Genomic DNA, 25,356 nt, shown 5'->3' on the forward strand with positions numbered 1-25,356 from the left:
CTGGTTTTGGGCGTTATTTGCTGTTGTTTTTCCAGCTCATTAAGGTGTAAGGTTAGGTTGTGTATCTGAGACATTTCTTTCTTCTTTAGGAAGGGTTGGATTGCTCTATACTTCCCTCTTAGGACCAACCATTCTGCATCCCAGAGGTTTTGGGCTGTCGTGTTTTCATTTTCATTGGTTTCTATCTACTTTTTAAATTACTCTTTAATTTCTTGGTTAAACCATTCATTCTTTAGTAGGATGTTCTTTAGTCTCCAAATATTTGTTATCTTTCCAAATTTTTCCTTGTGGTTGATTTTGAGTTTCATAGTGTTGTGATCTGACAATATGCAAGGTATGATCTCGAGCTTTTTGTGCTTGTTGAGGGCTGATTTGTGTCCCAGTTTATGATCTATTCTGGAGAATGTTCCATGTGCATTTGAGAAAAATGTGTATTCTGCTGCTTTAGGATGAAATGTTCTGAATATATCTGTTAAATCTATCCAAGGACCTTCCACAACATTAGGTAATTGTGGTTTCAATGTACTGTGAATTTGGTTATAGGCTGACAATTGTCATCTCAGTGCATTTTAAGACAGTGTGAATTTAACTCAAATATAAAACAGCTTTATGCCCTTTACCCATAAAATTATGTATGTATTTGCCTGTATAAATATCACCCATACATACTTTGATTGTGACTCATGTTGTTCATTTCTTTCCTTGGTTAGTGTTCTGTGAATGTTGTGTCATATCTAAGGGAGTTGTCATAATAATAGAATTTCATGATCTACTGGTAAATTTGTATTCCCTTTGCATGAGAAAAACACTTTTTGTGAATTGAAAGTAATTTTTAAATGTTTATTTTTGGGGGGGGGAGGGGCACAGAGAGAGGGAGATACAGAAGCTGAAGCAGGCTCCAGGTTCTGAGCTATCAGCACAGAGCCTGCTGTGGGCTTGAACCCATGAACAATAAGATCATGACCTGGGCTGGAGTTGCTTAACTGACTGAACCACCCAGGCACCCCTGAAGGTAATTTTTTTTTAATTTTTTTAATGTTTATTTATTTTTAACAGAGAGACAGAGACAGAGCATGAGTGGGAGAAGGGGCAGAGAGAGAGGGAGACACCGAATCTGAAGCAGGCTCCAGGCTCCGATCTATCAGCACAGAGCCTGACTTGGGGCTCGAACTCACAGATCCTGAGATCATGACCTGAACCGAAATCGGACGCTCAACCAACTGAGCCTCCCAGGTGCCCCACCCCTGAAGGTATTTTTAAACATTTTATACCATGGTATCAAGTTTAGGTATCGTATTTTATCCCTAATTGTGTCCTTATACCCATGACATGCTTTGATATCATTCTCATTAACTTTTATGTCCTCCGTATGTATTTTCATTGTGGTTACCTTAGAGATTACTTACAACATCTCAAGGTTATAATAAACCGTCATAAACTGACATTGTCCATTACATGCAAAATCCATACTTGTCGTCTCCAACCCTGTACCCAACCACTATCACAAATTATTTTCTTTATGTTTTATACTTTATTACCTAGATAGGATTTTTATGCTTTTATTTGAAAAATAATTGCTAGCGGAAATGAAAGCTACATGAACTACCCAGTTACAACACTAAACATCTCTATAATTGTGTAAATGTTTAAATTTAGCAGAGAGCTACATGTTGTCATGTGGTTTCAGTTACTGTTTAGAATCTTTTTATTTCAACTAGAAGAAATTCCTTGAACATTTGTATAGGACAGGTCTACTGGTAAACTTGGGATGGGGCTGGTTTCACTTGGGAAAATCTTCATTCCTACATTCATGGAAAAGAATTTTCCTAGATAAAGCATTCTTGGTGGATATATTTTTATCCTTCATTACTTGAATACATTGTCCCATGCACTTCTTCTTATAAGGTCTGCTGAGAATCCCACTAATATTCTTAAAGAAGCTCTCTTGTATAACATGAGCTGCTTTTGTCATGGTGTTTAACAATTATCACCTGTGATTTTTGATATGTTAATTATAATGTGTCACTGCGTTCAGGTCTTGATATGTATCCTCCTATGAATTTACCGAGCTTATTGAATTTCTTCTTTCCATATAGTTGGGAACTACAAACCTTTAGTTGTTTATGTAATCTCTTTCACTCTCCTCTCCTTATGGGGAGTGAGATTTGTTGGTGTCCCATGAGTCCCTATTCTTTTCCACATTTTCCTTTGGTTTTCATAGATATTTATAACAAGGAGTCTTGCTTGTCTGATTCTTTCTTCTGCTCGATCAAGTCCGTTGCTGTCCCATTAGTGCATTTTTAACTCAGTAATTGTACTCTTCACCTCCCAATTCTGGGTTGTTTGTTGTACCTTGTCTCTTTGGATTTTCATTTTGTTCATGCATAGTATTCTGATATTATTTAATTACCTACCTGTTTCCTCTTCTTTCTCCAAGAGCATCTTTAGGATATATTTTTTTAAGATTTTATTTCTAATTCATCTCTTCACCCAGTATCAGAGCCCTGAAATCAAGCATCACACCCTTCACTGACTGCACCAGCTAGGTGCCTCATTTATGATCATTTCTTGAAATCTTTGCCAGGCAATTATAAGTTCTTTATTACTTTAGGGCCAGTTTTAAAGATTTATTTTAGGGGTGCCTGGGCGGCTCAGTCGGTTAAGCATCTGACTTCGGCTCAGGTCATGATCTCGTGGTCCGTGAGTTTGAGCCCCATGTCGGGCTCTGTGCTGACAGCTCAGAGCCTGGAACCTGTTTCAGATTCTGTGTCTCCCTCTCTCTGACCCTCTCCCGTTCATGCTCTGTCTCTCTCTGTCTCAAAAAATAAATAAACATTAAAAAAAAAGATTTTATTCTTTTATTCATCTGATTAGAATGTGTTTTTCTATTTCTCTTTATACTTTGTGATCTTTCCTTGAGGTTTGGGAAGTTAAAAAAAAAATCCTCTGGGCACAGGCTTATTAACTTGCTTTGTAGAGGAAAAGATAAGTAACAGTAATTCAGTTACACATGTATTGGCCATTATCACATCTGAGGTTTTGAAATTTCCCAGTTTAAGAAAGTGTAGTTACGTGAGTGTGTGATACCTTCAATCTCTCAGTCTTCACCTCTGTAGTTTCCATTGTTTGAAAAAATACTCATCTTCTGTCTGAGCACCCACCACAGTGCATTCAGAGAGTGCTGTCAGTCCCTTGGCTTTGCATGTCCTCCCAGACAGAAACAAGCCCTTCAGGCAGCTGCCAACAAGCCAGATCATTGAACATACAGGTCACTCCTTTGTTTCCCTCCTTAGAGGAGGTAAGAGTTTTCTCACAGTCTTGCCATGGAGTGCCAGAGAGGGTGAGCAGCTGTAGTGGGCAAGTTTCACAAACTTTCCTTGTCTCTTTGATGTGGTTCTTCTTCATTTGTACTTGTTTAGGTGTGCTGTGTTCTCCCAACTGGCTTCTGGAGCATTCCAAAAGGTCATTTGGTCCATTTTTAATTTCATGGAACAGCAAAGTACTGGTATTTCCTATTTCTCCATTCTGCTATGTCCTATGGATGGGTAAAATTTTCTACATTATCATTTTAATATATATAAATGTGGGTTTAATAAGTGAGATAACTTCTTTTCTATCTTGTAGTTGCATCTTTCCATAACATCCTAGGCTTGTTGGCAATGATTGGCAAAAAAGATTAATTCCTTAGACTTAATTTGGGAAGATCTGGAGGCTGTGGTCCTGAGTATTTATACTTCTTTTTTAAATCTATTTTTAAATTTACATCCAAATTAGTTAGCATATAGTGCAACAATTATTTCAGTAGATTCCTTAATTCCCCTTACCCATTAGCCCATCCCCCTCCCAAAACCCCTCCGGTAACCCTCAGTTTGTTCTCCATATTTATGAGTCTTTTCTGTTTTGTCCCCCTCCCTGTTTTTATATTATTTTTGTTTCCCTTCCCCTATGTTCATCTGTTTTGTCTCTTAAAGTCCTCATATGAGTGAAGTCATATGATATTTGTCTTTCTCTGACTAATTTCACTTAGCATAATACCATCCAGTTCCATCCACATAGTTGCAAATGGCAAGATTTCATTCTTTTTGATTGCCGACTAATACTCCATTGTATAAATATACCACTTCTTTTTTTTTAATTTTTTATAACGTTTATTTATTTTTGAGACAGAGAGAGAGCATGAACAGGGGAGGGTCAGAGAGAGGGAGACACAGAATCTGAAACAGGCTCCAGGCTCTGAGCTGTCAGCACAGAGCCCGACGCGGGGCTCGAACCCATGGACTGTGAGATCATGACCTGAGCCGAAGTCAGCCACCCAACTGACTGAGCCACCCAGGCGCCCCTGTATACCACTTCTTCTTTATCCATTCATCCATCTATAGACATTTGGGCTCTTTCTATACTTGGGCTATTGTCAATAGTGCTGCTGTAAACATGGGGGTGCATGTGTCCCTTCAAAACAGCACACCTGTATCCCTTGGATAAATACCTAGTAGTGCAATTGCTGGGTTGTAGGGTAGTTCTATTTTTAATTTTTTGAGGAACCTCCATACTGTTTTCCAGAGTGGCTGTACCAGTTTGCATTCACACCTGAGTATTTATACTTAATGAATGACAGCAATAATTATGGGGGGTGGGTAGAGAAGGGTAGAAATGATATTATGATGGATATGACAAAACTGGCTGTATTACCATGATGAAATCCTTACTGACAAAAGAGGTCAAGGATATAAAAATTGGAGGCAAAACCCAACATTAAGTCAGTTATGTTTGCAGAATACTGTCTTTGAATGAAAGGACCCAAATCCATTATTAAAATACATATTCTCTGAAAGGACATTTGGAAATTCTGGAAAATCACCTAGTCCATGCTGAAAGTAATCATTCGAACCATTTCATATATAACATGGGTTTAATCATTCACTGAAACACTTCTGAAAGTTAGACATTTAACAATGGAGATAAAAATCCTAAATGTGATTGGGGTGCCTGGGTGGCTCAGTCAGTTGAGCATCCGACTTAAGCTCAGGTCATGATCTCGTGGTCCATGAGTTTGAGCCCCACGTTGGGCTCTGTGCTGACATCTCAGAGCCTGCTTCAGATTCTGTGTCTCCCTCTCTCTGCCCCTCCCTCTCTCATGCTCTGTCTTTGTCTCAAAAATAAACATTATTATTTTTTTTTAATTCTAAATGTGATTGATTTGACAAGTTCTTTTTGGAGGGTTCTTGATTCTTCAACCAACACACAATCCCTTTTCGTTCCAAAGTCCCTTAATTTTGATAAACATGGTTGGATGTTGGAGAACAAGAAGCCAGAGACACCGTAAGAATGTCCTGAAGGAAAGGGACAGAGCAGCTAGAAACTGAAAGCAGTTTTATTCCCAGGATGGAAAGCCACTGGGACCGCTCGTTCTCTCCAGAAGGCACCAGGCCTGGGGATGAGAATGTGTTGTCTGACGCCAGATGTACTAATGACCCAGTATGGAATACACTGCAGGTACGTGACCCATCAAGACGCCAATTACTATGTTGTATGTGCTTGCTGTTATCAGACAATTTGTAAAAATAAAAGAGGCTTGAGCCAGGGGACCAATGCTTCAGCTCCTGGAGAGTCTTAGCCCCTGCTTTCTAATTTTCTCATCACCGTACCTTTAGGACCTGTCTCGCTGGTGCCCCAACAGGGACCTGAAGGTGGACATGTGCAGCACCACTGAAGAAATGCCCAGGGAACTGAAGGGAACTTTAGAGCCAGGGAAGCTCCTCCTTCGGGGTTTCTGCAGAGTAAGTACTGGGGATTCCACCCCATCTACTTATAACTCACATATTCAGCTCTTGCAGACTTTATTAAAGAGCTCATGGATAAAAGTGAAATGTTCCCGTTTTGAGGATTTGTTTTATTTAGTAAAGAAACATTGTTACTGGTTTACGCCCTCTAGCAAAAATGCTTTGAATCAGAAACAATGGAATTTGGTTTTACGTGCTTTGCACCTTGCTCATCAGAGAGGAGAAGCCATCCTTCTCTCCCTATGGTCTTTATGTAATTTAAGTTCCCTGGCGTGGCAGCCCTTGCAGTCAGAATTGGGGAAAGACAGGGGTATTGGCCCTTGCAACCCTTCACTGGCTGAAAGTAATCATGAGCTTGTAGATAATGAGGACTCAGAATCTGAGCCCCTACCCCCACTACTGGAGGAATGGAAACCTACCAGGTCCCAGATCAATGGCCCAGAGACAATTGTAGTTCAATTTCCCTGGTGGTGTAGTGGTTAGGATTATGTGCTCTTACTGCTGTGACCAGGGTTCAATTCCTACTCAGGGAACTGTGTCCACTTAAGAGTCATAGATGCTGACTTTAAGGTTGAGATTTTAGTAATGGAGAGTAATTCTGTTCCTTATCGTGTCATGGCAGGAGATTGCATTGTTCAACTATTGTTGTTGCCTTACATTGTTTTAAATTCCACACTGATCTAATGGCAGGGAGGGTTTGGATCTACCAGAAAACAGGTATTTTGGCAAACATTTCTAAAAGACAGAAGGCCTGAGATGACCTTACAAATTAATGGAAAATTGTTTACTGGCCTGGTAGACTCAGGAGCTGACAGCATCACCATCCTTGCTTCTAAGTTTTGGTCTAAGAATTGGCAACTTCGACCTCTATCCGCAGTCTTTCTGGGTGTAGGAAAAGCTGTCGATATCCAACAGAGTGCTGAAATTTTTCTATGTAAAGAGCCTGAAGGCCAGGCTGTTATTCTCTAGCCTTATGTTACTGATATAGCTATTAATCTGTGGGGAAGACACCTATTAAGTCAATGGAGAGCATATATTAATATTCCCTATGTTTCCCCTGCTGCAACCAATATTATGTCCAAAATGAATTATAATCCATTAAAAGGGCTTGGACAACAAGGAAGTGGGCCTATGGAGCCAATTACTGCTGAAATGCAGCCTCCTTATATGGGCCTGCGATATCCCGTATATCCTGTACAGAATTCAAGTTTAGTGTAATTTTGAACATACATATATACATAACTGTTCCTGAACAATGTTATACTTTACCATTAAAATGGTTAACAACTGCCCTGGTGTGGGTGGAACAGTTGCCCCTTCCAAAAGAGAAGTTAGAGGTTTTAAGGCAATTAGTTCAAGAACAATTGGATGCAGGTCATATAGAAATGTCCACCAGTCCATGGAATTCTCTTGTGTGTGTGATAAAGAAAAAATCTGGAAAATGGAGAATGTTTACTGACTTAAGAAAGGTAAACGAGGTGATACAACCCATGGGACCTTTGCAACCTGGGCTCCCATCTCCTATGATTCCTTAGAACTGGTCATTAATTATAGCAGATTTAAAAGATTGTTTTTTCACAATTCTACAGCCAGATAATAGAGAAAAATTGGCTTTTTCTGTATCTTCATACAATCATATGGCTCCTGTGCAATGCTATCAATGGAAAGTTCTTCCACAAGGTATGCTTAATAGCCTTACTATGTGTCAGCATTTTGTTAAATCGGCCACTTTCACAATTACATATTCAGTTTCCACAGGCGTTGATTATCCATTACTTGGATGATATTTTTGTGCTGCAGAAACACCTATACAGGTAGAAGATCTTTATCAGGCCACTAGATTATTGTTACCCAAATATGACCTAATAATAGCACAGGTTAAGGTGCAAACCCAAGATCCTTTCCTTTATCTTGGTGCAAAAATTCACAAGGCAACCATCATTCCCCAAAAAGTACAGATTCGCCAAGATAATTTAAAAACTTTAATTGATTTCCAGAAGTTATTAGGAGATATAAATTGGTTGCAACCTGCTTTGGGTATCCCAACTTATACCTTATCTCATCTTTTCTAAACATTAGCTGGTGATCCCAACCTTAACAGCCCTAGGGTTCTCACAAAAGAGGCAGAGGCTGAATTACAATGGATTGAAAATCATATTCAAAATTGTCAGCTCATTCATATTTGACTTAATATTCCTATTCAATTATTGATTTTTTCTACTCCACATTCTCCAACTGTGGTCTTATGGTAGGACAGGGGAATCATTGAGTGGCTGTTTTTTACCAAATAAGGACACTAAAACTCTTACCATACATCTGGATAAAATTGGGAATGTAATTTGGAGAGGCCGATCCTGATTACGTGTGCTTAATGGTGACGATCCCTCCTCTATAATTATTCCCTTATCAACAAATTAATATGGCTTACCAAACTAATATACAAGGGCAAATAACTTTGTCTGATTATGTAGGGAAATTATACAACCACTATCCAAGAGACAAAATTTTGCCATTTCTCAAGGCTACATCATGGATTTGGCCAAAGCTAGTTTGAGACTGGCCTTTGACAGATACTGACACATATTATACAGATGGAATTGGTCATGGTAAAGCTTCTATACATGGCCCTATTTCTAAGACACCCTATACATCTACCCAAAAGGCTGAATTAGCAGCTATTATAGAATTGTTGCATCTTGTATCTGCCTCCCTCAATATTGTGACAGATTCACAATATGTGTGGTTCACAGTCCTAAATATTGAAACTGCACATATTGTTCCACAAAATGAATTACATCTTCTGTTTTTGCATTTACAAGAATACAGTATAGGCAACACCCTTTATATATCATTCGTATTTGCAGTCATTCTAACCTTCCTGACCCATTAGCCTTATGAAATTCCATCGCTGATGACTTATTACAAGGCACCTTACAAATGGCACAACAGAAGCATATGCTTCACCCTACTAGTGCTTGAGGACTTGCCCATAGACATGCTATAACACATGCTCAGTCAAAAGACATTGTTAGTGCCTGTCCTTCTTGCGAGCCCTTCACTGTGGCTCCATACAACTCTGGAGTGAATCCTCGTGGACTACAGGCAAATGAACTTTGGCAATCTGATGTTACCCATATTTCTGCTTTTGGTAAGCTCTCTTATGTGCATTTTACTATGGATATCTTCTCCAGATATATCTGAGCCATGGCACATACCAGAGAAAAGGCTTTGCACATTATTGCTCATTTCCTTAAAACCTCTGCAATTCTAGGTATCCCACAATGCATTAAAATTGATAATGGCCCCGCATATATATCTCATAAGGTGGCCCACTTCTTTGCAGCCCAACAAATTACTCATCTTACTGGCATTCCCTATAACCCTCAAGGTCAAGGGATCATAGAACATACTCATCAGGTACTTGAAAACATGTTAATTAAACAAAAAGGGGTAGGAGCAGAAGGACTTAGACCTACACCACGGAAACAATTACATCTTGCCTTATATACTTTAAATTTCTTGGACATACAAGGACCCCATACATGTCCTGCTGCTGAGGTACACTGGCACAAGCAAAAGGTCAACCCTGTTCACCAGCCAGTATATTGGAAAGATGAGAAGGGACACTGGGAATAGGGAGAGGTTGTTGTGTGAGGCAAAGGGTATGCTTATGTCTCTACAGATCAAGGCTACCAGTAGTTACACAGTTGCCGGTTGAAACCCAGGAATGAGACGATCCAAGCAATTTCGGTTCGACATGACCCCACTAGTTTAAGAGTTTTGCAGAATGTCCACCCAGAAACCAATAATTGTGCCCAATGCACCACACCCTCTTCTGAGGTGCACTAGGACCGCTCAACCTCCTACTTGGGGACAAGTTAAGAGGTTGACGCATGACGTTGAAAAAATATTGATGCAGACTCGCAGCCCACAAACTCCTGCTCGCCTTTTCCATATGATGCTCTCAGCTACCATTACTATGGTAAACGCTGATCACTGTACTTACTGGGCTTACATCCCTCATCCGCCTCTCAATCAGGACGTAAATTGGTATGACTCCCCCGTGCCAGTATATACAAATGACACTGAATGGACACCTGGACCATTTGACAGCAGAGGACCCCTTAGGCCAGATGAAGAAGGTACTGTTATGGATTATTATACTGTAGGGATTGAAGGTCCTCCTATATGTTGTGGTTATGGGAAATGGCCTCAAAAGTAAGCCTCAAGCATTACTATCTATTATTAAAAATGGAACCCAGCACAAATCTATTTTCTTACTATCAGCCCATTCTCTGATTGGCTCCAATCTTAATGACACTCTTCCAATACTTCCGTCTTGTGCTACTCATACATTGTCAGAATGGAATGGACGGGTGACTTGGGAAGCATGTAGAGGGGAGATAGGTCGAGTTCTTTTAAATACTTCCTATGGAAGCATCATTGATTGGAGCCCTTTGGGCTCAGCTTGCCTTAAAAATATGTTACGAAATCTACGATGGTATGTTCATAATCATACTATCAGCGCCACTCCTAATGTCTCAGTTGTTCGGCATGGTGGGGGATTTTCTGTGCCCAGTCCTCATTTACAACAAGGACCATTACAAAAGCATATATGGAAATTAACTGCTGCCCTTCACCCTTTACATACCTGGAAGGGCACGTATTACAAAGACAGCTCCAACAATATACTACTTTGTCCTTCACGGGCAATAGTACCAGGTACATATGGGCTTGTGTCCGTATGTTTGCCATATGTACTATTAAAATGACATAGTTTGGAATGATTCTGAGGCCCTTATAACCTGTGTTAACTGCTCATTATACACTTGTCTTAACAATTCCATACCCTTTAATCGGTCATCAGAAAGCTTGTATTTACTTGGAGCACACACTGGCCTGTGGGTGCTGGTTTACAGGTCTCCACCATGGCAACATTCTCCAGAAATGTATCTGATGGACCAGGCTCTACAGCAAATTCTTTATCAATCCCTACAATTTGTTGGAATGCTTGTTGCAGCTATTATAAACATTATTGCTGTCACTGCCACCACAGCTACTGCTGTTGTCTCATTGCACCAATCTGTGTATACAGCACAACTTGTGCAACAATGGCATGAGAAATCACACCAACTTTGGAAGACAGAGAGGGATATTGAGAGTAGAATGTCCAGAGAAATTGCAGACCTACAACAGGCTGTGATATTTCTGGGAGATCAATTAGTGAGCCTACAAAGGCGAATATCATTAAAATGTGTTTGGTATGCTACATCAGTATGTGTAACCCCATTACCGTTTAATAACACCAAATTTCCATGGAATCATGTTAAGAGACATTTGCTTGGGCAATCTAAATTTTTTTTTTTTAACATTTATTTATTTTTGAGACACAGAGAGACAGAGCATGAACAGGGGAGGGTCAGAGAGAGGGAGACACAGAATCTGAAACAGGCCCCAGGCTCTGAGCTGTCAGCACAGAGCCCGATGCGGGGCTTGAACTCACAGCCCTCACAAACCGTGAGATCATGACCTGAGCTGAAGTCAGCCGCTTAACCGACTGAGCCACCCAGGTGCCCCTTGCTTGGGCAATCTAATGTGCCCATGGACATTTAACATCTGCAAGCAGAGATATAGGAGACTTTCAAAACAAGTCTGGACATGTTATCTGGTTCTAAGATCTTAGAAAGTAGATCAGAGGGATTAGGAAAATTAAACCGTACAGAGCATATTAAGATTTTCAGTTTCCCTACCGCTATTCTGTTTGTATTAATATGCAGTGTATTTATATTTGCACGTACAGTCTGGTGCTGAGGAAAATGAGCCTGTCAATGTACCAACCGACAGTTTGGGTTATGCAATGTCCTTCTCCAGTCCATTGTATACAAACAAAAAGGGGGAGATGTTGGAGGACAAGAAACTGGAGGCACCATAAGAATGTCCTGAAGGAAAGGGACAGAGCAGCTAGAAACTGAAAGCAGTTTCATTCCCAGGACAGAAGGCTGCCAGGACTGTTCGTTCTCTCCAGAAGAACATCATATGGGCACCAGGCCTGGGGATGAGAATGTGTTGTCTGGCACCAGACGTACTCATGACCCAGTATGGAATACACTACAGGTGCAGGACCTGTCAAGATGTCCAACACAGTGTTGTATGTGCTTGCTGTTATCAGTCAATTTGCAAAAATAAAAGAGGCTTGAGCTAGGGGACCAATGCTTCAGCTCCTGGAAAGTCTCAGCCCTCTGCTTTCCAATTCTCTCATCACCACACCTTTAGGACCTGTCTCTCTACAGTTACCTAGTCCACGCTAAAAATAATTATTTGAACCATTTCAAAAATAGGATTGCATTGACCTTTCCGTCAAATACTTGTGAAAATCATAGATTTAAAATGAAGAAAAAAAGTGCTAAGTGGTTTCAGTTTGAGAGGTCCTTCACCAAGGAGTCAAACCCACAATCCTACCAGAGCATTGTTAATGGAGACAGAACTGTACAACGCAGTGAATCTGAGAAAACAGTTTAACCAGGGTCAGCTGTTAACAATGTCTAAGGACTCATTTTCCAGACAATCATTATGAATAATTAAGGGGATGATATTTATCAAAGCTCCAATCTTACTATATATAAGAGTATGCATATAGGAGAGAATCCTTATGAATATAATGAATGTAGGAAAGCTCTTAACCAGTCCTCCAATGATGATGATCATCAGAGGACTCATGTGGGGGAAAAAACCTCATCCAGATGTCATAAACCTGGGAACGTGTTTAGTCAGTCCTCAAGACTAAATATACAGAAGACAAATGGTACTGGTAAGAAAAGGTACATTTGTAAGGAATGTGGACAAACCTTTGACTGACACTCAACTGTCTCATCATCAGTGAATACATACTGTTGAGAAACCTTACAAATGTGAAATATGTGGTTGAACCTTTATGGCTCACCACTATATGGACATAGGCAAATCCATACTGGAGAGAAACCCCTTAAGATACAGATGTTTGTAATCCTTACACAAGCTCTAATTGAGGTACCTGGGGAAACACCACCAACACTTGTGGGAAGAAAAAAAGTGTAGGTTTGAAAAGTGGTAAGCATTACCTGAGTTAAAGAAACACCCTATTCATATCCTTCCAAAACCAAACTGAGGGAAAACCTTATTGTCATTCTTCCAAACACCACCAATCTAAAAACACTCAGTCACACCAGTGTGAGACTAAAGTGACTAATGGTCACTTTGTGCAGGGTTTTTAGCTAGTTGATATTCAAAAATCTATTTCTGTGACTTGAGGGTTGGGGAAAAAAATAACACTAAATGACAATATGAGAAGGACTTATTTCCAGATTTTTATGTGTGTGGGAAATACTGTTGCAATGAAAGTCATGGTCCTTTACTGTAACCTGTAGACAGTAGTTTATCAAAACCAACTTGTACAGGCTAATAAATCTTTTCTATAGTAATAAATCTTTTCTATAGTAAATGCTTTCTATAGTAAACCTCTTGCTATTATACACTGCATTTTTTTTCATTCATATGTTATTTAATTTACCTTATTATCTGGTATTTTAATCTCCAAGTAAGTTGTCCTTTCAGGCAGGTTACCGTAATACCCATCTGTAAGGTTTCTGATATTAATTTTTGGGCAGTTTTTGTTTGTATAAAATTGCATTCAAAAATGAGGGCAAATACTGAATCCAATAAATCACTGTCTTTCCTTTGTTTCCACATCTCTATAAAAACTTTACCACTATCATCTACAGAAGGAAGATGTCTAACCATTTGTACAGACAAAAAAGTAGTCAGCTAACTCTTGAAAATATGAACACGTACCAGTTCATCTTTTAACACCACACAGTACCACCTCTCATTTTGAGCACCTTTCCCACATGGTCTGAACACCTTGCCCACTCACAACGTGGGCATAAGACTCAGTATGACACCTTTCCGTGCCTCTCTCAGCCCACTTTTGCACATGTGCATAAGACACTCATGTGATTCAGCCCTCATTTCCCCAGACTTCACTTGTGGTAATGGCTCCCCACAGCACCTGCACAGATAGAGTTTTTGGCCAAATGCTGCACATGTGCACAGGGGATTTCTGTGCATGCATTGCCCCTCTCAGGGCCAAAACCTGTAATCCTGTGCTCCTCCTTTTACTGGCCCAGGCCTCCAGAGCACCAGCCTTTAATCTCTTCTCAACCAAGCCCACACACCTGAGTTTACGTTTCAAACGTGAAGGGGTCACAGTCTCTGGCCAGACCAGTCCTCCCTCATACCAGTGTTATCACACCCAAAATTTTTGATACTTTCTCTCGTTTCTGCCTTTGGTATTATCAAACTTCACACATGTGCACTAAGAGAATGCTGGTGAACCCATCAAGTTTGGCACCTCACACAATGAAGGGGAACCTGAGAAGATAGGGAGCAGGGACCAGCCATTCAGGATCACCGTGCATGATATAAACGCTTAGGCATCCGTCAGTCCCATCACTGGAGTGAATCTTCTGATGTTCCCGGATTACTGTTTCATACTTCAGGGCTAACATTCTGGGCATGGAGCTCAGGTGTCCTGGAATTTGCATCTGGAACAGTCCTTCTGTCTACAGGTGTGTGTGGAGCCTGACAGAATTATCCCTTCAGATTCTGTCAAAAAATGACCTGTTTGAGGGGTGCCTGGGTGGCTCATTCCGTTAAGCGTCCAACTTCACCTCAGATCATGATCTTGAGGTCTGTGAGTTCAAGCCCCACATTGGGCTCTGTGCTAACAGCTCAGAGCCTGAAGCCTGCTTCTGATCCTGTGTCTCCCTCTCTGCCCCTCTCCTGCTCATTTTGGGGCTCTCTCTGTCTCTCAAAAATGAATAAATGTTAAAAAAAATTGTTTTAATTGACCTGTTCCACCACGAAATTGACCTCTATGGCCCCGGTGCCAGTCCCTGATCCTCCCTTCTCAGAACAGCTCAGAGAACAGAGTTCCTAGCAGCTCCATCTCCTGGATAGCCCATTGATATCCACACTTTCCTAAGGCTCAGACTCAGATAAAGGATTGTAAAGGACTTACAATTTGGTGAGTACATTTCATCTTTCTGGTTCAAACAGTACTTGCAACGTAACACATAGCATCCCACCTTCCACCCCTGGAATGTCCACTGATTTTCAACACATTAAAATTGACCAAATACATAAATGCAAATTATTGACGCATCAAATTTCCCTCAGAGGTTCTACCCTACCCTTTGTGTCTCCCATCTGCTCTCTATATTTGTGCCTCCACATCCGACATGGTCTTCAAGAGCACTGCTATTACAAGAGAAGAGAAACAATCTCTACTCCCAAGAAGGCTCACCCAGGATCCAACCCTCCTGGAAAAATGGACATAGTGTACACAATTCCCAGGGTTTTAGGAAGATTAACTCACACAATATACGTAAGATTCCCAAGCCAACTTCTTGAACACAGTGCATCCTCATACACTTGGAGCATGTAGAAGATACTCAATAAACATCCCCTTTGTGGATGAGTACACATGTATACCCCAAAGAGCCATGTTCAGACCCCACTGCCTTATCCTTTCCTTTCCCAATTTGCAGGGTATGAGCAGAGAATGCCATCTTTTTTAAAGCAGTTAGTAGTCTTCACTGAAAATGGCAGTATTTGTGTTCAGATAGGATGGTTGGGTATAACGGATTCAGGTGTGCTCTTCTGCTCTCTCTAGTGCTACTGGAAATAAAGTCTGGGGACAGCAACCTCAATGCTTGTGAAAAGTAAAAATTAATGGGGGCACCTGGGTGGCTCAGTCAGTTAAGTGGCTGACTTTGGCTCAGGTCACAATCTCACTGGTTCCTGAATTTTAGCCCTGCATCAGGCTCTTTGCTGACAGCTGAGTCTAGAGCCTGCTTCAGATTCAGTGTCTCCCTCTCTCTGCCCCTCCTCCACTCACACTCTCACTTTCAAAAATAAACATTAAAAAAATAAAGAACAAATTAATGACCTCGTCTAGACCTAAGGAGTCAGGATACCTGAATGTGGGGCTCCAGAGTCTGTTTTTAATGGGAACCTCAAGTGATTTGTGTATACATGGAATTTTGACAAGCAATGTTTAAAATGTCATTCTCAGCTTTGGCTTCATAGTGGGATCCCCTGAGTAGTTTTTTTTCAACTCCCATCTCTAGTGTCCCAACCCCAAAGATTCTGGCACTTAGTCCTTAATGGAGCCTAGTATTAATTAGGTGTTAATGAAGTGGCCCCATTATTCCACTGTGCAGCCAATATAAATGATGAGGCTCCCAGTACATTTAAGAGCACAGAGTACTGGGTTTGGTCAATGGGGAAGCCTATATGGATAGGGTTGCACTGTATAAGATTTCATAGGGGAGCATCAATCCACCTCACATTCCTGATGTTGTACCAGCCTTTGTGTCTGTCTCCAGGAGACAAGTGCACCCATAACTTGGACAGGAGTAAATTACATTGAGGCCTTCACTTAGAATCTCTCTATGTGTACAGATTTTCATGTGCTCCCAAAACCAATGGAAAAGCAGACATCACATAGACCCTCAGTGGCCATTGGTGGCTTTTGGATTTCACTGTGAATGTCATAGAAGATGACAATGGAACAATGTTCCAATGTAACAGAGGGTAAGCCTAAGAAGATGTAGGAGCATGGCAAGAGGGAGACAGGAGAGATCCCTCTGTGACCACCAGCAAAATAAACCTAGGTTTCCAGAATCATTCCATTCAATCTGAGTTTCCCAAACCACATTTTAAGGTTGAGTTATCTCCTTTGACTTTGGTCCCTCACCTGTGTCATCTGCTTCATTCATTCCCACTTACCTTGGGTGTATGGTTACTGTCTCCCTTCTCTTCATATGCCAGGGCTCTTTCCTTTTTCCAGGAACTTGATCAGATCCACTCTGGAGATAGCAAGATGTGCAAAAAGATACATGATCCTGGCTGGAAAATCTACAATTTCAAATCCAGCACTATCCTCAGTAAGATGTTACATTATAGAACAATATAGAACTTATTTCTCCAAATGTTGTTTCCTGATGGCCTCTTTAGAACACTTAGGAAGCCTTTTCAAAGTTCAGCCACTTAACTCCATCTCAAAGTACTATTGAATAAAAAATAAGGACTAGATATCAGATTTTAAAATGTGGGCAACAGAATCCTATGCCATTTAGTTTCTACAATTATCATCAATCTACAGTGATGCTTACAGAGAACCTCAGGGAAGAAGAAGGTTAAGTCAAGATAAAACATCATTAATCCTTCCTTACACCAACAAATACCTGATTATTTCATTGAAATTATGTCATTTGTGCCAAGTTACATTTGTGCCAAGAATTTTAAAACCTATTCACAAATAGTAAGTATATGATGCTTGTTTCCTTTTGCTGAAAATAAAAAGAAGTAATGATGGAGAATACATCTGTTATACTGTGCAAAATAAAATTGCATCTCAAGAGATCAAGGTTTCCTATCAATGAAACCTTTATCTGCAAGGGCCAGGATCTCCTGTAAGCAAAGGTGAGAAACTTCATTTTCAGGGGTATCCATCAGAGAGACCCTAATCCATGTGAACAATATTAACATCAGCTGTAATGAGACAAATTGTTATCAGTGGCCTCATGCATGTAGAAGGACTCACCATTGTTGTGATAGAGTTTCCGAAGGACAAAACAAACAAACAAAAACACCACAAATCATAATAGGATACCAATCATGAAAATATAGAAGGTTTTTGCAAATTTCAAGCCACAGATTCCTCCCATGTCCTATAGTATTCAATCCATTTTAAATAGTAAGCCTTTGAAACAATCTAGACAAGAAGGCTTTTTTTTTTTTTTTTTTTTTTCTAGAACGTTGACTTATTCTGGGCCAAATAGCCATCTGATCTGTTTGTTCATGTTCTTTTGGTTTTATATTTATTTTGAATGTGACAGAGTGAACAGCGTAGGGGGAAAGGGAAGAAGAGAGAAGCTGTGCTGACAACAACTTGTCACAGGGCTTGAACTCCAACCTGTGACATCATGACCTGAGCTGAAACAGAGTCTAATGCCTAAATGACTGAGCCACCCATGAGCCCTTGTTTGTTCATGTTTTTAATCTAGTTTACATAGACTCATGCCATACCCAGACACAACCTAAATATTGTATAATATCATCCTTCACTGAGGTCCCAAAACATGACCCATCTCCCAAGAGAATCTTGGGTATCAACACATCTCCATATTGATCTGTCGCAGAGGGAATTATTTCAAAGTTCCAAGTCATGAATTCATGGCAGGAATTTTTCATGCTGTATAGAAAGCCTGGTTGTAGAGAATAGAGAGAAGGCCTGGGAACATAATTTAGGAATGTCCTAAAGAGCTGAATTTGACTATCATGAAAGGAATAAATACTGGTCCAAAACAAATTTGTTAGGCAGGGCCATCAGAGATAGAGAGGTAAATGTTTGCAATTTCTAAATGCATAGCATTTCAGTAAGAAATGAGGACACAGTCCCTGAGCTAAGTCAAGACCAAATTTACCTGAGAAGCAGTCATTTCTTCCTCCCTGCCTGCTCTTGAGTGCTTTCTGGGGTGATGGCATGTGGAGAAATCACACCTGTAGACCTTTAAAGGCCTCAACACAGCCTCTTCACCTGCACTCATCATCTCAAAGTGCAGAAAGGGCTGCCCCCTCTTTGACTTTGTCACAGGAAAGATTCAGAAAAATGGAGCTCTTGCGTGGACACTTACCTGTGAGTTTCTCCTTCCCAATTTCAGATGTCCTGCTCTCCCACAGATAGTCACACATCCTACCACAGCTCCAGGAATATGGACTGCACTGTCCTGCCCCTTCCAAATCCACACTAAACAGACTGTCATTGTCTCTTCTACTGAAAGGCAGATGCAGCCCTCCCAAATATGCCTGCAAATCCTCATGCTTCACCCTGGCCTCACCCGAGAATCACCTGGGGCTCATAGTTAAAGCAGCACCGATGCTCTCACCTTAACCAATAGACTCTGGCAGAGGACACAGATGATGCTGGTTCTTAAAATTCACCATGGGATTTTTATTGTAAACCCAGGCTGATAAACAATTTTGTGCTTCAAGTTTTAATGTGAATATGAATCATGTGGTGTTTTAAGTCCCATAGAAGAAATGGTGATTCTTCAGGCTTGGAATGGGGTCTGTGAACTGGCATCTTTCACCAATTCCTTGTTAGCGCTGATGTTACTCCCCAAGACCCATGTTTAGTGGCACTACACTAGAGAATGCAGGCACAGCACACCTGAGCCCCCCACAGCCACCATCTGACTCAACACAAACAACTGCTGCTGAGTTCCCAGGCAAGAGTTTACCACTTACTTTCCACTGTTGTGAGTTTACTGTTTTTCCCAGCAAAGACCACTATCACCATCCTGCAGAACAACATGCTTTCACAGCACTTTAAAGTTTACTGAGAGAAGGCTCTGGAATGCACTAATGTCTGAGCCAGTCTCTATTTGGAAAACAACACATATAAATCAATTACTGCAATGTGGATTAAGCACTAATTTCCTGTTTACAAGGAAGTTGCGATGCACCATGTAAGGAACTTCACATACATGTGATTTAATCCCCATAATATCCTGCAAGTGGCCACTAGATGTCCCACAATAACCGTGAAGACGTAGATACCATGTCTGACCCATTTGCTTTCTGTTTCCCTATTGATTGAAAAAGAACATTCGCATACCATAGGAGTGAAATATGGATGAATTGAACAATGCAGAAAGGAAGGTTAGATTTGAAGTTCAGAGAGTTTTCATTGTTGTGTGTGCATTTTTTAACAGGATAGAAAAATGTTTATAGTAAATGCCAGTTTTCCTGTAGTTGGTCCACTCTCATCAGCAATGTATGATCAGCTTAAGTCCTCCATTTTTGAGTTATCACTTTATCAAGTTTAATCATTTGGGAAGATAGGAAGTATTATCTCCCTGTAGTTTCCCTGCTTTCTAGGAGGAGTATTTATGGAACATGTCATATATATGATATAAAATAAAATCAGAATGTTATGTATCATAAATAATATATAACTTATGTAGTATATAGTACATCTATATATCTATTTAAATATAGATATCTCTATCTATATAGCTATCATCTCTCTATATGTAAATACAAAATTCAACCTTAAAAAAAAAGAGGGACATCCTTCCCTTTGGGACAGTGCAGGTGAGTCTGGAGGATGTTACACTAAGTGGAATAGCCACACAAAATGGCAAATACTGTATTATTTCAATTGTATTTGGAATCTAATAACATTGGGCTCCTAAAGAAGAGAAGAATTGTGATTCCCAGGAGCTGACTGAGGGCATAGTGGGAGATGTTAGCCAAATGGTACAAAATCTCAGGTATGCATGAAATTCTGGAGATCTAAAGTACAGGATGGAGACTACACATATTTACATGTCTTTTATACTTGAAATTTGCTAAGAGAGTGTATCTTTGATGTTCTTAACAAAAATGAAAATCAAAAATCAAAACTCTTAAGTATATGAGGTGGTGGGATGTTAGATTCTTATAATCATGTCATAATATATACATATATTTATATTTTATTACGTGAGCAACTATTGGATCTGCAGAAATACAAAATAGGTTCTGGATGAAAGACTCATGAAAAACAAGATTAAATAGGAAAGGCAGAAATGAAGACACTAAAATATATAGTCCTCTGCTCCCAGTAATCTGCTTCTGGGTTTTTGGAATCTGCCCTGGGAGATGAAAGGAACAACCACTCAGAATCTCACCTCCTCTAATCTGTCCTAGAAAAGTAGATTCCAGAGCCAGGCTAGACCAAGACACAGTCTCACAAGGGGGTGGATCTGGTTTGGGTGAGGAAGGGAGCTGGCTGGCTGCAAGCTCTTCTCTCCCTGCCTCTGGGGTACTTCTGGCTCTTTCAGTCCTAGGTCTCCCAGAGAAATTTAACACCCAGAGTTCTTATTAGTTTAACCTATTTAGTCTCTTTCCATTCTATTTCATAAAAATAAAATAAAAGGCAACTTACCATAAACAATTAGAATTTTCTGGGACAATTATATTAGAAAACTTGTATTCTTTTTTTTTTTTTTAATTTTTTTTTTCAAATTTATTTATTTTTGGGACAGAGAGAGACAGAGCATGAACGGGGGAGGGGCAGAGAGAGAGGGAGACACAGAATCGGAAACAGGCTCCAGGCTCTGAGCCATCAGCCCAGAGCCTGACGCGGGGCTCGAACTCACGGACCGCGAGATCGTGACCTGGCTGAAGTCGGACGCCCAACCGACTGCGCCACCCAGGCGCCCCTAGAAAACTTGTATTCTTAACAAGAATGAAAAATAAATGCTACTACTACTACTAATAAAAACTCTTTGGTCCATGGATGACCCATCAGAAGTGACACCAGAACTCACACACACAGAAAGAGAACTGGCCCAGCTGCATCAAAGTCCCCTGTATACCACCTCTTTGTCTTATGTGACTCCACAGTCTGAGTTCAACAATGTACCCATTAGCTCTAGTCTAAAAATTCCTACAGAGTAGGAATCATGACTCTCCATCTGTTTTTCTAATGACTAGATGCCATGCAAACAATAAGTTTCTATCTGTTTGCATCTCTACACATTCTCAGTGTTCTCAAAGTAGTAGAAAGAACTTGGAATGAGTCCCACCTGGGTACCACGAAGGAGCTTCCTTCTATGGAAGGAGGAGAGGACACTGGATGACTCACTCATCTTTCTCTGAGATGGAAGCAGATTCAGATTCTGGTGCCATATCTGGTGTAGGCTGAGGCCTACATACAATATCCCCAAACATTCCAAACAGCCTTTGTTGCTACAGAGAGTGTCCTTAGTGAGACTGACCTAATGGCCCCATAGGGATCCAGGTACCAGAAACCTTAGGCTGAGTCTGGGCCATCAGGTAGAGCATATACCTGTTCCTAGTGGAGCAGTACCCTTGATACAGGTGTGATGTTTCCTGTCCCTGAACAGGGCATTCTACTGTAAAAAGCCTCTACTTCAGTTAACACAGGTTACAGGTTGTGGTCATGATTCTAGATTTTGTGGGTTTTAACTTTGCCTTGTTAAAGGATCTTCTTGCCTCCTGAGGTTGCATTAAGGCAAGACCTACTGTGGCAGGTTTTATTTCCTATGCTTGATGCTACTTAGAGATTCTGCACTGACCATCAGAAGCATCAGTTTCTTGAAGGACCATCAAACATGTTAAGCACCATTGTGAAACTGTCTTCAAAACCCCATGCCCAAGTAAATGTTAGGAAAATAAAATATTTATATTGAAAAAATACTTATATTGAAAAATACACATTCAGGAGCACAAGGGGCTTACTCATTTGTGTGTCTCACTCTTGGTTTCAACTCAGATCGTGATCAAATGGTTTGTGAGTTTGAATGCTGCCTTGGGCTTCACACTGGCAGCATGGAGCCCTGCTTGGTGTTCTCTTTCTCTCCTTCTCTCTCTGCCCCTACCCTCTTTCTCTCACTCTCTCTCTCAAAATAAAGAAACTTAAAAAAAGAAAGATGCACATTCAAAGAGATTTTGCATAACAGGAGAAACTGTTTCATGCTTGATTGGACTCTGACCTCGTCTCCTCAAGCCACTAAAAGAACATAACTGTATGGATTATTATATAATAATTATAAAAGGATTCATCGTATGGCTATAATTTATTATTTATTACTGGAACAGATTATATTATTCACAATTGAACCTAAATGTGAGCACCTTAAAATTCTACATAACAATCTGAGTCATGAATACATAAACGAGTGACATGGAGAAAAACAGAAGATCCTGGATACACGGTGGTCATTACTCAAGAGACTAAAGAGTCTGGCAGTTGGAAAAGTTGCACTGATAAAGTCTTAGTTGTTCACTTCCCTCCACATATTCTAATGATGAAGAAAAAAAATACAATAATTGAAGAGAAGGTATAAAGAGCTGCAAAAGTGGGGGCCGTGGGGTGGCTGTCAGTTAAACATCTGACTCTTGATTTCAGCTCAGGTCATGATCTCACGTTTAGTGAGACTGATCCCCACATCAGGTTCTGGGCTGACAGCCTATAGCCTGCTTGGGATTCTCAAATAGTTCTCTCTCAGCCCCTCCCCCACTCCCTTTCTCTAAATAAATAAATTAATTAATAAACAAATAAAAACAGTAAAAAAATGAAAAATAAATCAAAACTTTAAAAAGTGCTCCCCAGGTCAAGGCTTGGAGTAACAGATATGTCATGGGAGGATCTAGGTGTGATTGTTCCTATGAAGGTGTTGGCCTCTGGGCTTGTATATGCAAGGAATGGAAACCATTAGTCCTAAATGGAAAACATCTGAGGTACATCTGAACACTGCATAGAGCAAGTCTATGTGTTTGCCACAAGGCATAGCAGAACAGGGTTCAATTCTAGGTGTTGTGATATATTTCTTATTCTTCTTGTCACACACATACATAGCAACTGTGATACCTACCAGCTCAAATAGAATCCAGCAGAGGATATTGGAGGGGGTCAATGGAAAGTGGAATTATTCTTTAAGGCTCTGACTTCCCCCTCTTCCATGTCTCACTTCCCTCAATGCCCTCCTCAAGCACCCTGTAATCACCCACAAATACACATGTCTTCATATTCTTTCATCAAGGTAATGTTAAAATGAATTGGAACTTATTCAAATATTTTATCAAATAAGATATGAAACACATGCAAACATAAATAGATGTTATGTTTGATAATAGAGTTGAATACAGCATTCTCACTTTGAATCTGTATTTGATGATTTTTCTTGTCAGCCAGGAAATAATTGCCTGGTTAAGCAGCTCTTCATGACCACCAATAAAGAATTAGCACTCCATTTGCGTAAATGATAAATTCTTGTGAATCTGGGTAGACATACTCTATATTTCAGGGGATTTTAATGACATCTGATTCCAATGCAAGGCATGATGCCCTTTGTGTCAGATGCCTTGAAATAGTTCAGGTAATGCTGTCTTTTCCCAACAATCTCATCTGTCCACCTGTCTTACAGATATGTTGGTACTTAGAGTGGCATTATGAAAGGGTTCTGGTCAATGAGATGAAGAGAAAAGTGCCTTGAAGGGGATGGCCTTCCTTCAGTGAAAAGGAGTGGTTGGAAAATATATTCCATAAGTCCTATTAGATTTACACTCCCTCCTTGCCACGTGGAACATGGTTTGATAGCTGATAGTGGGGCAAGCATCTGTGGTCATGAGAGAGCAAGAGAGCACATGCCTGCAGGTGGACAATACCAGAGGGAAGACATAGAACAGCTAGAGCACAGCATAGGGTGTCTGAGCCATGTTATCAGACATGAGCATCTACCTACTCACTGTGTACATAACACAAAATACACAGCTTTTTCCCTGTGTACACATTGACCTTCTCATGGTATAGGTGAACACAAAATAACAGCTATCCCATATTGCATCGTTATACTTCAATGTGCCCAAGTTAAATGTGAGCACAACTGCTACCCAACCTCATTGTATAAGTTTCTACCACAGACAGAAGCCCTCAGAAGATGGGTGAAATGTATCATGTGCTGTGAATGAACAGAGGGGCAGTTAGCCTAAAAACTAGGTGGACTGTATGAGGCAGAAGCGCTCACTGACTGTGTCTGGTGAATTGCTCCCCAATTAATCAGTACCTTGCACAATCTTCAGAGTAGAACACTCATTGTGGGGCTCATGCAGGACTGAGTTTCCTGCCAGCTGTGGATCAGCTTCCCTGGAATGTCATCCATCTACAGTGGATCAGACCAACATGCGGTTATAAACCTAAGATTCTAGTGCTTTGTGGAAGACAGCGCACACCTCCTGATCCTGCCGGTGTCCAGAAGGACTTCTCATTTCCAGCATCTACTCTGCCATGTGACATTGGGAAGCTATGCCCACAACATTTGTATCTTCCAGCAACCCCTCTCCTTCCACTGCCACTGATTTTGGCCTGAAAAGTACAGGAATCTCTGTCATCCAACACCACGTGTCCTCAGCACTGCACAGGGACATATGAAATCATGAAGATAGGATCTGACTTCTCTGAAAACCACCTCATTTGCCAAGTCTCCATCTCTGTCACATTTGTTGATCAAAAGTAGCTTCCTAAGCCCTTGTAGTGACTAAAACGGATTCCCTACCATTTGTGTCCCACATTTCAAGAGTTGTCCATGTTTGCTTCCAGTAGACCTATGTTACACTCAAAGGATACCATCATTATGTTTCATCTGCCTTCATAACTGTCTCAGTGCCAAGTGCCTGAGTTAAACCTGTGGCCTATTGACACCTCTTTCCTTTTATCTCAAAGAAGTGGAGACAATGTTGTATTTAAATGTTAAATATGAGTGCACCTGGATGGCTCAGTCTGTTAAGTGTCGGACTTTGGCTCAGGTCATGATCTTGCAGTTGAAGAGTTCAAGCCCCACATCGGGCACTGTGCTGACAGGTCAGAGCCTGGAACCTGCTCAGATTCTGTGTCTCCCTCTCTCTCCCCTTTCCCTGCTCACACTCTGTCTCTGTCTCTCTCTCTCTCAAAAATGAACATTTA

At 40.6% G+C, this 25,356-nt stretch overlaps 1 pseudogene; it reads left to right on the forward strand.

Moving 5' to 3' along the window:
• The first annotated feature begins 5,382 nt into the window (after positions 1 to 5,382).
• Positions 5,383 to 25,356, forward strand: part of LOC125916064 (zinc finger protein 565-like) — a 32,066-nt pseudogene continuing 12,092 nt past the window's right edge.

This window comes from Panthera uncia, assembly GCF_023721935.1.
Source record: "Panthera uncia isolate 11264 chromosome E2 unlocalized genomic scaffold, Puncia_PCG_1.0 HiC_scaffold_19, whole genome shotgun sequence".
NCBI lineage: Eukaryota > Metazoa > Chordata > Mammalia > Carnivora > Felidae > Panthera > Panthera uncia.